This window comes from Primulina tabacum, chromosome 11 (genome assembly GCF_025594145.1).
Source record: "Primulina tabacum isolate GXHZ01 chromosome 11, ASM2559414v2, whole genome shotgun sequence".
Taxonomy (NCBI): domain Eukaryota; kingdom Viridiplantae; phylum Streptophyta; class Magnoliopsida; order Lamiales; family Gesneriaceae; genus Primulina; species Primulina tabacum.
In genome coordinates, this window is record NC_134560.1 from 18221634 (window position 1) to 18237957 (window position 16324).

The 16324-nt window shown below is 39.5% G+C and overlaps 1 non-coding gene across 1 annotated transcript; it reads left to right on the forward strand.

Moving 5' to 3' along the window:
• The first annotated feature begins 14459 nt into the window (after nucleotides 1-14459).
• LOC142519958 (small nucleolar RNA R71) lies at nucleotides 14460-14565 on the forward strand. The gene has a single exon (XR_012813842.1). It is a non-coding gene; the product is annotated as a small nucleolar RNA R71 (small nucleolar RNA).
• The last annotated feature ends 1759 nt before the right edge of the window (nucleotides 14566-16324 follow it).

The following is a 16324-nucleotide window of genomic DNA, read 5'->3' on the forward strand; positions in this document are numbered from 1 at the left end:
TTAGGGAACCTAAGATGCACAGTTAAGGGCTGGAAAAGAAGGGCAAGGGGTTGCTTGAACCTAGGGCTTTCCATTGGGCTAGGGTTTCGGCTTCTTTGATTCTTGAAGGGTGCATGCGTGTGCAAGGGTTGGGCTGCATCCAAGTGATCTAAGAGGGCTGTAGGGTGGTCTTAGATGGGTGAGGAGTGGCTGGTGCAAGGGTTATGGAGGTAGTGGCACGGTTGGGGCCGCGCGACGATAGGGCGTGCGTGAACAAGGAGAACGATGCACGTCCTCGTGTATGGCTCTCTAGGTCCTAGGATGGTTGGTTAGGGTCTGGTCTCATTGGTTAAGAGCTAGGATCGAAGAACATGAGAATTGGTTGAGCTAAGGTTTGGTTCGAATGTGCAGAAAAATTGAGAAGCTTGCTAGGCATTTCCGAGGGTTCTAAATGGATTGATTTGGGTTGAAAAGGGGTTGGTTAGGTGTTAATAAGCTATGGTGAAAGTTTGGTTATTTTTCAGGTTGATTCGGGTTAAAATCGAGACTTCGATTCAAGCTTTAAAACGAATTATGAAATTTAGTCAATGGCTTAAGTTTACATCTAAGGAATGTTCATGTGAGTGTTTTAAGGTTTTATGGTAAGTTTGGATGGATTCGGGTCGAAGTTTTGAGGTCCAGGGGTAAAATGGGGAAGTTAGGATTTCAGGTGCAAAACAATCATTTTACACCGCAGTGTCCTTAATGCTGTAATGAATGTTAAAATGTTTTATTTTGAAATGATATGGAATTTTATGATGGAAAATGATAAATGCTAAAATATGTGTTGCATGCCTATGCATGTATTATTATAGTGATGGAAATGCTGAAATGTTTTGGATGAAGTGACTTAATTGTGACGGAAAGAAAATGGAGATTCGTGAGGGAATAAGCCCAGTGGAACCCGTTTACGGGACTAAGCCCCATGGGAACCCAATACCGGATTTCCATAGGCCAAGGCCCAGTAATGGAAAAGTGGTTCTGGTGTCCCCGTGAACTATAGGCCAAGTGGCAGAACGAAAAAGTGGTTACTGTTGCCTCGCCGCTTTGTACCATGGTTACAGATGATATTGATAATTCGACCGAAGGATGAAAGGATGGTCACAATTAACGAACGGATTTCACCCCAAAAGAAAATGTATATGTATATGTTTATGATGAAATGAAAAGTTTATGATGAAAGGAAAATTATATGATGAAAGAAAAGGTTTAAGTTTATGCATGTCTTGATAAAGCTATTTTTATTAAAAGTATTTTCACTATTGCATGTGGATGTATACGTATTACTTGTTGCTATTCTTAAGGCTTGCTGATTCAATAGACTCACAAGGTGTGAATGATACAGGTGAGGATTTTACTGTTGAGACTGGAGGGTTGGATGACTGAACTGGATGGGCGGATGGTGCACTAACCCGAGGACTTTTGATAGTTTTTCCGCACAATTAGGATTTTACAGTACTTTAAAGATTTTCATGACTTTTGGAAGTAAGAGTGGTTTTTGAGAGGATTTATGATGTTTATGATACTTTTGAAAAATGCTAGTTTTAGGTTTGGTTTGATGTTTACGATTTTTATGACTAGATCTGGTCCAGTTGTTGAAAAACTGCTTATCTTCATATGCAGTAGACCAGCTGGATCATAATTCGTCTTCAGTTCTGCTGTCACCTCTAACAGCCTCTTGATTCTCATAAGATTGAAAAAGTTTGACCTTCTTTCCATAGCTTGGGCGACTGTGGTGGCTTTGACAGCTGATTCAAGAGAGATGAACGACTTTAGATGTAACGTCCCGAAATTTAAAGGTCCACGCGAACCACATGCATATAAATTATTAAATTCTCCTGTATTTTAATTAAATGTTTTAGTTGCATGAATTAATTATGTTATGCATAATTGTATGTTAAAAATATATATTCTACATTGTTGCATTAAAATGTATTTTTAAAGGTTATTCAAGTTGCTATCGAGAAACGGAGACCGATGGCTGAAAAATAGAAAATGTTTTTATTAAATAATTGTTTTTAATTATTTAAAATATGGTTGTTACTTTTTAGTATTTTTGAAAATAAGGGGTTTTGAGGTGATTTTATACGCCGGGACGTAAATTTTATCGGTGTTGGTTTTTCAACAAAAATACGAACTTCTTGACAACCCGGCTATTAAATTCACAAATTTATTTTACCAAAATTATTTTTAATATTTTAATTAAGACTAATGGGCCTAATTAAACCCCTTAATAGGCCTAAAGCCTAATTAACTATTTAATTAGTGTATTTAATATATTAAAGCACCTAAACCCTACACTTTGCATCCAACCACACGGCCACACACTTCACAAATTCTGAAATTCTCCCCAACTCATTGACACGGGACACACAACAATTCAAGAGGAAAAATCGAGAATTTGCCAAGGAAGATTCAAGCCAAAGGTCTTGCCCCGTTCTTCGACGTCGTCAACGAATAATCGTGCGTTTAAAACGCAAAGGCACGCCATATTTCTTTCTTTCTCATCTTTCGCACCATAGTATTTTATTTAATTGTGTTTTTGCATGAAAAACAAGTGCATCATAATACAAATTCGTTTTTGTGGCATATGTTAATTTTAAAGCTTGTAATTTCATCCAAAATCATGTTTAATATTATCTAAAGGGGCTGCCATGATTATGATATGTTTGAGGGATGTTTTTGCATGATTTCAAGAGTCCTAAACCCACCAAAAAATTGCAAATTTAAAAGAACAAGCTAGGAAACATGGGTGGTTAATTGGGTAGGGCCGAGGTGCTTGTGATCTTCATGAATCCAGTTGGTTGTGCATGGGGCTTAAGGGTTCGACTAGGTCTCGAGGGGGGGCTCGTGCTGGATGTGGGTCAGGGTCAGGAAAGGTCCTAGCATGGCTAGGACCCCTGGAGCGCAGCTGGGGAGGAGTCCCATGTAGAAAGGACTCCTTCGCGCGAGAGCAGGTTTCTGAATTTGCTGATGAAGGTGGCTCACGGATGGCCTGGGTGCGAGCCAAGTGGGTCATACGGGGTCTAAGGGAGGTGGTCTATGGTCGGGCTAAGGGCTGGTGCGGTTGGGTCGCAGCTGGCTCGAAGGAGAAGGTGGAACCGTGAGTGAACAAAAGAAGCACACAGGCTGCTGTTCTCTTCAGGTGGTTTGTGCGCTAGTTCAAATGGTTGGGCTGGTCTAGGTAGGGACTGGGCGCGGTCCAGGAAAGGTTAGGGTGGTGTGGGCTAGGTGGTGGCTCGGCTGGAAGTGTCCTAGTTTGGCTAGGAGTCCTTATGTGCTTAGGAGTTACACACACATACACGGGCAGATTTGGGGCAGAGTTCAGTAGGCTTTTTGAACGGGTTAGGGTCATGATTTGGGGCTGGGCTTTCACAGTAGGATCCCTAGATGGGTTGGCTAGGTTTTGGTTCAAGGTGGCTCGGGCGCGGCTCGAGTATTTTGGGAGATGGCTCGGGTGGTTCGCTTAGGTGTCATATTTCGAAATTAAAGAACTAAAAACGAATCCAAGGGTTCACGGGGGTGGCTCAAGACTTGGAAGGGTAGAATAAATCATAAAAAGGTTATGTTTAAAATTTGGGATCAAAATCATGAGTTTTGGATTTATTCGGGATTGAATCGCTGCACGAATTGCTAATTAACAAGTTAATTGAAAAGTCTAGTTTTAAACTTCATAAAATTATGAAAAATTATATTTAAGCTTAAATAATTATTATAAGTCTAAGTTTTTAATTTGGGAATTTTATATTGAAGTTTGGTTTAATTCGGGATTTAAAACGCAGTAATACGTCTTATGTAAAGATTAATTTAATAGTCCTCGTTTTATGCTAAATAAAAATATGGGAAAATTCATGCAGGCTTAAATAATTATTTGGGACATGTTAGAGTCAATGAATTCAAGAAAAAGTCAAATTCGAGGAATTTTACGTTTAGGAGTAAAACGGTCTTTTTACACATAGAAATTAGTAAACGTCATGACAGTGCCCTAAATGCTATTTTTATGATATTATGATTATTTTTAAATGTTTTTGAAATGTTCATGATAAAATTATGATTTTTAAATGTCTAAGAGATTTTTATGATTTAAGGAAGACATTTAAAAGATATGTTGCATGCTTGGTTTCAAAAACAAAATGTTATGTTATGCATGATTTTTATAAAGTGATGAGAATGTAAATGTTGAAGGAAGTGAAGTGATTGTGACTAATTCGTTAATGTTGGCGACGTCGTGAGGGTTATGGTCCCAGTGGGAGCCCGACGATCGTGTTTCCATCATTACGAATATGTGGTAACGGTTTTGTGGTAACGGAAGAATGGGAATATCGTGAGGGAAAAAGGCCCCAGAGGGAGCCCATTTATGGGAAAAGGCCCTAGAGGGAGCCCCGACGATCGTATTTCTATTCGAATAATGATAGGCCAGGGCCCAGTTGACCGGTGAGAGTGTTGCTGGTGTCCCCCGCCACCCAGTACTGTGGTTATATGTAGATGGATCCATCAACCTTCATATCATGATCAGGAAAGTCACAATTAACGATCTGAATTCAACAAATGAAAAAGAAAAGGAAAAGGAAAAATGTTTATGATCATGAAAAATGTTTTATGTCATGTCATGTTGAGGAAAAAGGAAAAAGGTTGAGGTTTGTGAAATGCATGTCATGAAAATGTTTATGCTTAAGTTTATGCATCATGAAAATATTTATGAAAATGGTCATGTTTGAAGTTTATGCATCTTCATGAAAACGATATTTTAAGTACAAATATTTTTCACCGTTATATGTTGACTGTATTACGTATTACTTGCTATAAAGATGATGGTGTGTTGAGTCTTTAGACTTACTAGGTGTGATGGATGCAGGTGATTTTGAGGGAGTACTTGACGGGTGATTTGACTGGACTGAGGGTGTACACAACCCGAGGACCAGCGCTTCTACTTTCTCCGCATTAAGATTTATGACTCATGATTTATGTTAAAGATTTTTAAGATTATTTATTTATGCTTTTGAGAGATTTTTGAGAGGTATAGTATGGGATATTCTTTTCAAATTATTGCTTTTTAGGTTGGTAAATCAGTTGACGATTTCAGTTTTATGACTATTTCACTTGATTTTTAAATACTAGTTGGGTGATGTTTTATTTTAAAAAGGGAAAAATATTTTATAAAAATATTTTCATGTGTTATATGTCATGGCCGAAAATCGAGTGTTTATAAAAAAAAATTTCTAGTATTTTTAAAGCAATAAAAAGAGCAGGACGTTTCATTAGAACTTTCTTCTTTTTCATTTTCTTTGCCAGTGTGACTGTTCTGAAGTTCACCCATTCATCATAATGCTCTATCTTCAGCTCCGCGTGCTCATTAATGGCTTCCATAATGAGGTCAAATTGAGTCTGAATGGCATTGTTGGGTCGTGATTTTTCAATCAGCTTTCCCTTGCCCTTCGAATCAGTTAGGGCATGAGGAAAATCCAGAGTTGAACCAGTTGTATCCACCACCTCTCTGATGATCACACCTTTTGGGTGTGCTGGTGGTAGATTTGTGGGGCAGACAACTGTTGTGAGAGGAGCTGGAATCACGGTCAGTTTCAGCTTCTCTCCAAACTCGGAAATGATGGTTGAGAGGTGGTCAGCTATAGTATTTGGTTTCAGTGTGGCAGCTGGCTGAACCGACTAAATTGGAACGGCTGGAAGAAGTTGTTCAGCTCCTGATGGCAGTAGTCTAAGCTCAGGAAGAGCTCCAGGAGTGGCAGCTGGCCTGATATTCTGATACCTTGGCTTCTTCAGCAGTTCATGAGAAGGGGTCTTCTCCGAATCACTGGTAGTCAGGACCAGTTTCCTTTTGGATTTGGGAGCAGCAGCTTGTTTTACCTTGTCAGTTTTCTTGGCCTCAGCATCTAGCTTGTCAACACCTGATTTCTTCGGCTAAACTTTGGCGGCTTTGTAGATTTTTAACTTGATAACTGAAGAGGAAGATACTAGAAGTATCACTGAATCCTCAACTAGCTCGGTCAGCTGAAGTGCGAAGCCTTTTGACTACTTCGAAGTTTGCACCATATTCTTCAAAATTGTGAAGATGATAGATGACCAGTTTGTTTTGATTTTCTTGACAATTGCAGTCATAGTCTGGAATTTTTCAAGAGTGAGAGCAGCAAATGAGCCTACTTTTGCAAGAAGACCCTTTGCAACAATATCTACCAGTTGCGGGTACTCTGGCTTTAGTTCATCTTCGGATCAGACACTTTGATCATTTGTCCAGTTTCTGATAGAAGGGTCTGCATTTCTTCGATATCAGCAGCAAAAACCTCTGAGAAACTAAAGAAGCCTTCAGTTGGGAGTTGAAATAGAGTTCTGAAAAATTCTTCATCCACGACCATAGTGTGGCCGTTAACATTCATCTGAATCTTCCTGAAACAACATTTACTTTTACTTTAAAATTTAAATAAATACAAGGAATTTTTTATTTAACATTTTTTCTCTAAACTTCAAAACCATCCAACATAAATAAGCTAATATTTAAAAATCTTAAATGCATAAAAATCCATAAATCGTCAACCATAAAATCGTACGTCAATTTTAAAGAGACTCAATCTCCAATCTTCAAACCAATGCATAAAATCTTTATAGCATAAATCCTCAAACTTTATTTAAAAACTTTAAAATTAAATCTAGTAGTGCGGGAAATAAAAGTCCCTCGCGAGTGTACTGTCGGACTTGATCTACTCAAGCGTCAGCGCCTCCCTCAAAATAATCCTCACCTGCATCTATTCAGACCTAATGAGTCTAATGACTCAGCACGTTCTAACCAGACATACCAAATAATACATATACAAGCACATGCATTTAAAAAACATACTTTTATTTAAAATAAGCTGGCATAAAACTTGTAAGCGTAACTAAATCATTAAATCATAAAGCCTTTCATTATCGTCTATCATTTTGGGTGAAGTTTGATCCTTGAAAGTGACTATCCTTTATCATTCATCCCCTGATCGATTGATCAGTCTATATACACCAAGTACCTGAGGCCGGGGAGTTAGCAACTATCATCACTGAGCCGTTGTCAAATATGAAAATACGATCGTTGGGCTCAGCCGGGGCATTTTTCCTCACGATATTCCCATTTTAAATTCATTGTTCCTTTTTAAAATGGATCCACCACATATCCTCCGTGTCACAGTCAATTAACATCCTTCAAAATATTTTTCCTTTCATTTTTTTATAAACTACCGTGTCCTTCAAATATCATAAAAATAACATTTCGGGAAAATCGTGCAGCCTTCGCATATATCATAAAAATATCATGTTTTCATCATAAATATTTTAAAATATCATTTAGCATGTATTATAATTCTTCGGGACACTTCCAGACCTTTTCAACTACCCGGGACGTAAATTGACCATTTTACCCCTAGACCCTGAACTTTTCGTGTTTTACTTTTTCTTAATTTTCTTGGTACGAGCCTATCCCAAACCATCATATAAGCTTAAATTTGACTTTAAATTTTTTTAGACGTAAAACCCGAGCCTTTCAATTTAATGACTTAATAGCTAAACCGTGAAGCATTTTAAACCCGAATTAATTCAAAACTAAATATTTTGTTCCCAAACTTTAAAAATAAGCTTTTCATCCCTAAACTACCCCTGTGAACCACGAACCAAACCCCGTGAACCACTGTTGAAGCCCCATCTCTTTCCCTAGCCATTTTCGAACCCTAAACCCTAAATCGAGCCGTCGCACCAAATCTCTCGAACCACCTTGGACCAGACCATGCCCAGACAACCAGCCTACCCTCCTGGACCTCCTTGGACTCGCCATGACCAGCCTAGCCCGACCACCGCAGCCTGCCGCGTTCCTAGAATCCACATCGCACACATGCCCCTCTTAGCCACGAACGACCAGGACCCAGCCGCCCAGACCAGACCCCTGCCCCCGGCCTAGGACCACCTTGAACCACCCAAACCAGTCCCATAGCGTGCGCCCTTTCTTTTTTTCCCGTCGAGCCGTGCTCGCACCCTAGGTTTTTCCTAGGGCTTGCGCATCGCCTATCATCACCGAGCCACGAGTCCAGCTTTCCATGGACTCCTCCTAGCCTCTAAACCAAGCCATGCATAGGGCCAGGACCATGGTTGGCCGAGAACTGGGGTAGCAGCCATATACCGTAGCGAAGCCCCCCAAGAGGACCCCAGGTTCCTATTTCTGTAACGCACCGTACTTTTAACTACTTAAAATTTGCGAAAAAATTAAAATTTTTCTTTAAAATAAATCGTGAACCTTCAAAATTCGAGAAAACAACTGTTCACCTCAACATAGTTGCAACCAAAGATCTCAAAATAAAGTTTGCCAAAAGTACTTATTTAAAATCTCATAATCAGTAACATAAATCAGAATATTTTGAACATTTCATAAACTCTTAAAAAAACTGGGCGGTCCTCGGGTCTAGCCTCCTACTCAGTCCAAACCAGCTCCTTGGTCCCCACCTCTCGTCTCCTCTAATGCATCCTCACATGCATCGATCAAGTCTAGTGAGTCTAAAGACTCAACACGTATAAACTGGAAGTAGCAAATAATACGTAATAAAATCACATGCGACTTTAAAATTGATCAAACATACTGGAACTTTAACATGCGTATAAAAGCTTGAACTTACATACATAACATAGACGTGCCATAACATGAAACTTTTCTTAAACATGCTTGCATACTTGTCCATACATTAACATACATAAACTTCATCATTTTGCGTAGAGGCATATTTCAAAACAAGTGACCCATACATAAATACGCCTGATCAGACTAAACAACATTACTGGACTGACAGAGAAGATCCACTGCCACATACATGAGATCCTCATTCATGCTTTAACGAGTGGATTGGTCCCTGGTCATGCTTTACCGCTTTTCAATCCTGATCTAAACCCGTTCATGCTTTAACGGGGTGGAGAGGTCCTCGGCCACGTTCATCAACTTCCAAACCCATTCATAAATTGGTCACATGACATTTAGCATACCTCAAAAATAAAACATTTTTTCATTTGCACGTCGAACATACTTACTTGGCGTTGAGGGATTCATTGGATCTCGCTTGGGGCCACTGCTGCACATACTAACTTGAGTTTCGATACTTATCTTGCATAGCTTAGACATATAGTCATGCTCACACCCAAAAATGACAAATTTCCTTATGACATTCTAAATCTCTCGGGACTCGACCTCATTTAATCATCGTACTAAATCATAACATCAAACCCCAAAACAATCACTAAAAGAAAGGATTTTTTTTTTATAAAGGACATGGACCCCGTGTACGGGTCCTTGTCGGGGTCCCTGTAGGTACTGGAAAATCGAATTTTTGAGGAAAAAGTGCACGGACCCCGTGCCAGGGTCCGTCTACAGGTCCGTGTAGGTGCTAGAATCGCGAACCAACGAAGAAACACTATACTTAAGGCTTATTCCTCCTAACTCGATCATACGGACAATGAAACAATGCCTCGAGACCCATCCTAGGATGCTATGACACTTATTCAAACTCAAACAAAAACCCCAAAACAACTACGCATCACAAACAATGCAACCCAATCCGTGAACACGACCTTTGACCCCAAAACAATTCCTACGACTTTTAATTCAACCAAGTTCCTAACGACACAAAACGAAACACCAACAATCATCCCATCATCATTCTCGATATACCTAAACGCAACAGCGATCACCTGTAAATCCCCAACGAATCCTGCAACAATAAAACTTCAAGAACATATTTTTTTCTAGAAAAAACAGTTTGAGCAGTCCCACGAAAACGGTCATAAATCACTCATTTCTTATCCAAATAATTCGAATTTACTTTCAAATCGAAGGTATCAAAAAGTTCTACGTTTTATATGTTGAAAGTTTTTCCAAAGAGTCGACCAAAAAGTAGCTGTATTTAAAATGACAGCAAACGTCGAGTTTTGAGATCCAAAAACGTTTCAAAATCGATCCAACCATTTTTGCTCAAACTTTTACATAACATACATGTAATGCCCCAGATATTATTCTGTTAATCTGAGATTGTTGATTATGAATTGATGTAATTATAGAAGGACCACTCCGAGACCAGATTTGGTAAAGCAGGTGATATTGAGTTGTGCGAGGACAGAAGGTATCGCGCATATGCGCGACACGAGCGGCGCATATACGCGAGCAGTAATGCATGTGATATTGAGTTGTGCGAGGACAGAAGGTCTCGCACATATGCGCGACACGAGCGGCGCATATGCGCGAGCAAGGCAGAAGACCTCGCGCATATGAGCGGGAAGAGGGCGTGCATATGCGCGAGCATGTGAAGAGAAGAAGTGCCAAGACAGTAGGTCTCACGCATATGCGCGGGGATAGGGCGTGCATATGCGCGAGCTGATGAATTCAGTATTTGCCGAGACAGAGAGTCTCACACATATGCGCCGATGATGGTCGCGCATATGCGCGAGAGGTTCTGTACATGGAATGAGCCACATGTCCTTACCATTCAAGTGATATGTAAATAATTTTCATTCCTTGAGAATTCGACTTTCAGAAGGAAGAGAAACGAGGAAAGCTCCAGAGAAGCTTCAAGTTTTCTTCAAATTCTAGAATTGTAATTTTTCGAGATCCGACCGTCAGAATTTCAATCCGAGTTTAGTATTGTGCTTCTATCGACAAGAACTCCAAAAGGACGTAAGTTTTACTACTTTTTGATATGATTCGAAAATTTGATATTAAAGGAATCAGAGTTTGACCTATATTATGTGTTCCGGAGTTTGTGATAATCATATAATCGAAATCGGATCGAAGAACGGATACCGTATGAAATTGTTATCATTTTCAGATTGAATTTGATTGAGAATATACATATTTGGTATTGGAATTGTGTTTATTGATTGATTATGAGTTGAGATTTGTATCTGTTGATATTATATTGCTGGGTATATCGAGATTGTGCCGTTATGCCGTCAAAACAAAATTAAATTGAGTTATGATCATATCCAGTATTGATTGATTTGTATATTGATACTGTATATTTCGAATGTCATTGCCAGATTGAGTATTGACAGCTTCGAATTCAAGACTTCGACTTCGTCAGATCGACAAAAGAAATGTATAAATCAATGTTAAACCGGGAAGATACGACTCGAGTCAGAGATAGCTTGAGTTTCCCAAAATCACATACTTTATTTTAATTGCTTTGATGATTGCAATTCCTGAGATTGATATGCTAGTCTATTGATTTATAGCAAAGCATGAGATATAGTTTTTGGCAGATGTGCCATGTCTTTGGCAGAGGTGTCAAGTCACTGGACATTCGGTTTATATCGATGTTTCTTAGGAGCAGATCGACTCCTATTGTAGAGATTCAATATAGAGGGCCAATGTCTGGGAATAAGAACGTACGATCATCTAGCTGGGAAGAGTAGGTGGGAGACTGTTGCGTTCTTATTCGACCGGGATCCCTAGATAAGAGTCGGGTCAGAGATTAAAAGTCAAAAAGTTTGATTTACAGTTTTATATCGATTCATGTTTTTCAGATTATGATACATGTTATTGATAATTGTTCTATGCTTTTATATATGTTATATGAAATGCATGTATACGTTGTTTATACTGGGAATATATTTCTCACCGGAGTTATCCGACTGTTGTTGTGTTTGTATGTGTGCATGACAACAGGTGGGACAGGATCAGGGTCGAAAAGAGGATGAGAGATTGAGTTTAGATTGGAGATTCGGACTCAGAAGTAGAGTTGATTTTCATCACTTGACATGTAGTTGTTGAACATTAGTTTGTTATGATTTACTTTTTTACAAGACTTGTACTTTGGATCATGTTGTAAATATTTAACTTGATCTTGTGATTTGAATAAGATGAGACCTATTTTGTTATAGAAAATTGTACACTTGTTTATAAGTTGTTCAACAATTAAAAAAAAAAAATTATGATCCAATCTAATTAATTGATCCTAATGATGATTGAAAAGAATGAATTAGCGTCCGGGTCCCCACAACAGGTGGTATCAGAGCAGTAGGTTCCTTAGACTGACTTAGAAGAGAGTGAGCGGGGTAGATTGAGTTTTCTTTCCTTGCTTTTGTGATGACAGCATGTTTTATTGTTTTGAAAATACATGTTTACCTGATTATCTGATTTGATTGGAAACATGTATGACTTGAGAATGAATCAGAACCGATTCTTGATCAGTAGTAAGATGATCAGAGGAGGACCGAAACAAATTTGTTATATTTGGTTACTAACCATTTTGATCATCAGATATGCCTTCTTGAAGAATCCCAGAACAGGGTAGTACTTCTACTAATCCGATGGATGTCCCAAAAATCTTGAAATTTACATTTTAGCTCCCCCAAAGGTTTCGAAAATCACACTTCGGTCCTTCAAAAAATTTCGGCTAGCCCCTATAATCTCAATTCATGCAATTTAATCCTTAATTCCAACTAGTTAGAGCATGCATCCTAATTCTTCTATGTTTTCAATCCCATAAATTAATTCTCATAATAATCAAATCATCCAGTGCAATCAAAGCGGTAAACATAAAAACTTAAGTGTAAAGATTACCGCTGATCAAAGTAGAATCTGGCTCCGCCTCAGCCTCCTTGATATGCATCACATATGCCCTGCCTGTAGTGGGACCCTTGTTCTGCCACCTTGTGCCCCTCTTGTTTGCATACGAAGCATTTGAAGGTGCCCCACATGCATTAGCTATAATGATATTTGTTGCAATGCTTGCATGGCGGTCCTCCCTCCGGCTTGGGAGCTCCTGGTGCCTGAGGTGGCCGCTCCTGTCTTGGCCCCACTATACTGTCCCTGGGGCTTCTGCTGACCCTGTTGTCTCGGTGGCCCCGTATACTGATTCTTCTGCGGCTGAGAACTGGACTGGGCCTGATGCCGCTTCCTCTGCATCTCGAAGTCTATGTCCCGCAGAGCCTGCTCCTCCTGAAAAGCGCAGGCGATGGCCTCATCATAACCCGCCGGCCTCATCAGGATAACATCCCGGCGAAGGATGGGTCTCAGTCCATCCATAAAATGACTCAGCTTCTGGGCGGCATCCCTGGCGATAATGGGCATGAAATGGCAGCCCCTATCAAATTTCCGGATGAATTTTGCCACAGACGAGTCCCCCTGGCGGAGACTCATAAACTCCCTTGTCAGGCGGCCCCTGACATCAGCTAGGAAGAACTTGCCATAAAACATTTCCTTGAACATGTCCCAAGTGAGATTAGTCAAGTCGTTTGCATTGGCGGCTCCCTCCCACCATAGGGACGCATCATCCCTCAGGATATAAATGGCGCACTTGACCCGGTCACAATCTCTCATCTGCAGGTAGTCAAAGTGTAGCTCCAGCGATCTAACCCATCCCTCTGCCAAGAATGGGTCAGTGGTACCCCCGAACTCCTTCGGGTTGGAGTAGGGCCACTGCCGCCACCAAGAACGTTATCCTGACGATCTGTACTAGGAGCACATCTGGGAAGCATGATATCTGAATACAGTCCAAATTTTAAACGTAACCCATCATGTAATTTAATCTAGTTTTTTTCAAAATAAAAAGTCCTTAAAGCATAAAAGCAATTAATCATGCACTGAAAATCATCGTAAAACGTATACCATGTCAACATGCATGTGATAGCAGCAAATCATTTAAAACATAAAAGCTTACAGATTTGAGGCTTGAAGATTGAGCTGCAGAAACTGGCGGTGGCACAACCTTATACAGGACCCTTTCTTCTTATCATGTCATTCGATGGATCCATCTACGTGTAACCGACGTACCCAGCGGCAGAGGCATCAGCAACGGCATTACTCGTCCACTGAGCCCCAACCTTTCGTGTCATCATGTCATCGTGTTAGTCACAACCAACTCCCATCCTTCAAAAATGTGTCATCATATTCATCACTTAAATAAAAGCATGCATATACATAATTTTTTCTTCAAACCAAGCATCCAACGTATTTATCATATTTTCGTAAAATCGTAAACATGATGCATAAATAGTTAAAAACATGATAATATTGTGCTGAGGGCGCTTCCAAGACTAAATCTCACCCCGGGTACCATTTTGCCCCTCGAAACCCAAAATGACCATTTTACCCCTGGACCTCTAAATTTTGACCCGAAGTTTACAAAACTCCTCAAAACATACCAAAAAATATTTAAAATTATTTCTTAGACGTAAAATCGAGCCCGTTCCAAAACTTAATTGAATCGTTTTAAAACTTGGACCGGAATTCCTGGTGGACTCTAGCACTTCTCCGCTGGTTGTTCCTTTCAGATTGAGGATGATAGCTGCTAGCAGCCATCTTCTCCAATAACTCATATCCTTCCTCAGTAGTTTTTCGCAACAGGTTCCCACAAGCAGCAGCATTTATCATAGTACAATTAGGAGTAAGCAAGCCATAATAAAAGGTTTGAAAGACTAACCCAAGTGGCAGTTCGTGATGAGGACATCTTCGTAATAGATCTTTGAAGCGCTCCCATGCCTCATATAAAGACTCCTGCTCGAATTGAGCAAATGTGGTGATGTCTGCCCGTAGCTTCATGGTCTTAGATGGAGGAAAGTATTTGATGAGAAACGCCTTCGCCATATCCTCCCATGTGGTGATCGAACCTACAGGCAAACAATTTAACCATGCTTTAGCTTTATCACGTAAGGAGAAAGGAAATAAATGCAATTTAACAGCATCATCAGAAACTCAATTAAATTTAAAAGTATCGAAACTTTCAAGAAAATCTGCGATGTGCGTGTTTGGGTCATCTACAGAAGATCCTCTAAACTGGACTGTATTCTAAATCATTTAAATTATAGCTGGCTTGATTTCGAAGTGATTTGCTCGCACAATAGGCCTCAGAATGCTGGGGCATGCACCATCCAAAGAAGGCTGGGCATACTCTAGCATTGGTATGCGGCGTGGCATCTCAACATGTTTATCTTCATGATGTTTCTCCTCATGCTCGTGCTCGTGTCTCTCCATCAGTTCTTTCAGTCTCTGCTGCTGTCTTCTCCTGCGGAAAGTTCTTTCAATTTCAGGGTCGAACTACTCAAGCTCCACGTCAAGTGACTTTGGCATGCACTGGAAGAGATCTCTGTAATAGAATATGGAGTGTTAATTTAAAAAAAATGAAACAATGCTAAAAAAAATAACTAAAATAAAATTGTGAATTAACAGTCTCCGGCAACGGTGCCAAAAACTTGATCGAGCAAAATTTGCACTGTGGAATCCTTAAAAAAATATGGTTTTGTATGCTAAAAAATTAATCGCAAGTGTACGATGTCAAGTAATAGTATAATGTACGTGAGTACGAGTATCGTTCCACTGAAGACTGTATTTGACAATTTTTATTTCTAGTTATCAAATCTTTAGCAACGAAATTTGAATGATTGTTTTATTACTACTAATATTAAATAAATATGCAATTAAAAAGATTCAGGAATTAAATAATGAGATATGATATCTAGGATGGTTGATTTAAAATTCAATGAGAAATGAATTTGTTGGGAATTTCAGTTCACCTACCCCTCGTTACTTAATTAATTCGTTCGATAGTGATTGTATGCTTCCGACAGGATTTCCTATTCAATTGAACAAACTCTCTCGAGCTATGTCAAACTAATTCTACTCAGTGAAATAATTAAATGTCTTTAATTATTTATCAAGAGTGAATCGCATGTCGATCTCTGAAATCCCCTAGTTTTCGCCCTACCGGACTATGACTATCGGCGCGTATCCAATTTCATATATCTATGTAAATTGTAGATCCACGGACTATGCTACTTGTTCCTATCACAAGCTATTCTCTCGAACTCACTCGCAATATAAAAATGTTGTTAAAGTTAGCTACGCTCTAACAATACAATGAAAAACAGTAGCACATTCAAGAACAAGGCAACAATCGAAATATAAATTAATTAAATCAAAGTTTGGGGTAGGATCCCCTTAAATCCCAACAAATATTTTGGTTTAGCTACTAGAATCATGGTAGAAATAAACACAACAATGTTTAAATGATAAAAACTAGATCAGAAATACTATTCGTGACGAAAGTGCGAGGAACGACGCCCGGAAAATCTTCGAATCTCCAATTCCAAGCGCAAACTCCTCTCCAAGGCTTGTGGTGGCTGATGAATTATGTCTGAATAATCTCAAAAACGTCCAAAATCCCCTTCCATATCACCCACCTCCAGCAAATAAGGTAAGGAATCGGCCAAGAAATCATTCCAAAAATAGGTGGCGCTCGGGCGGTCGAATATTACCGCTCGAGCGCCACACATTCTGTAATTTTGCTTTGGGGAATGC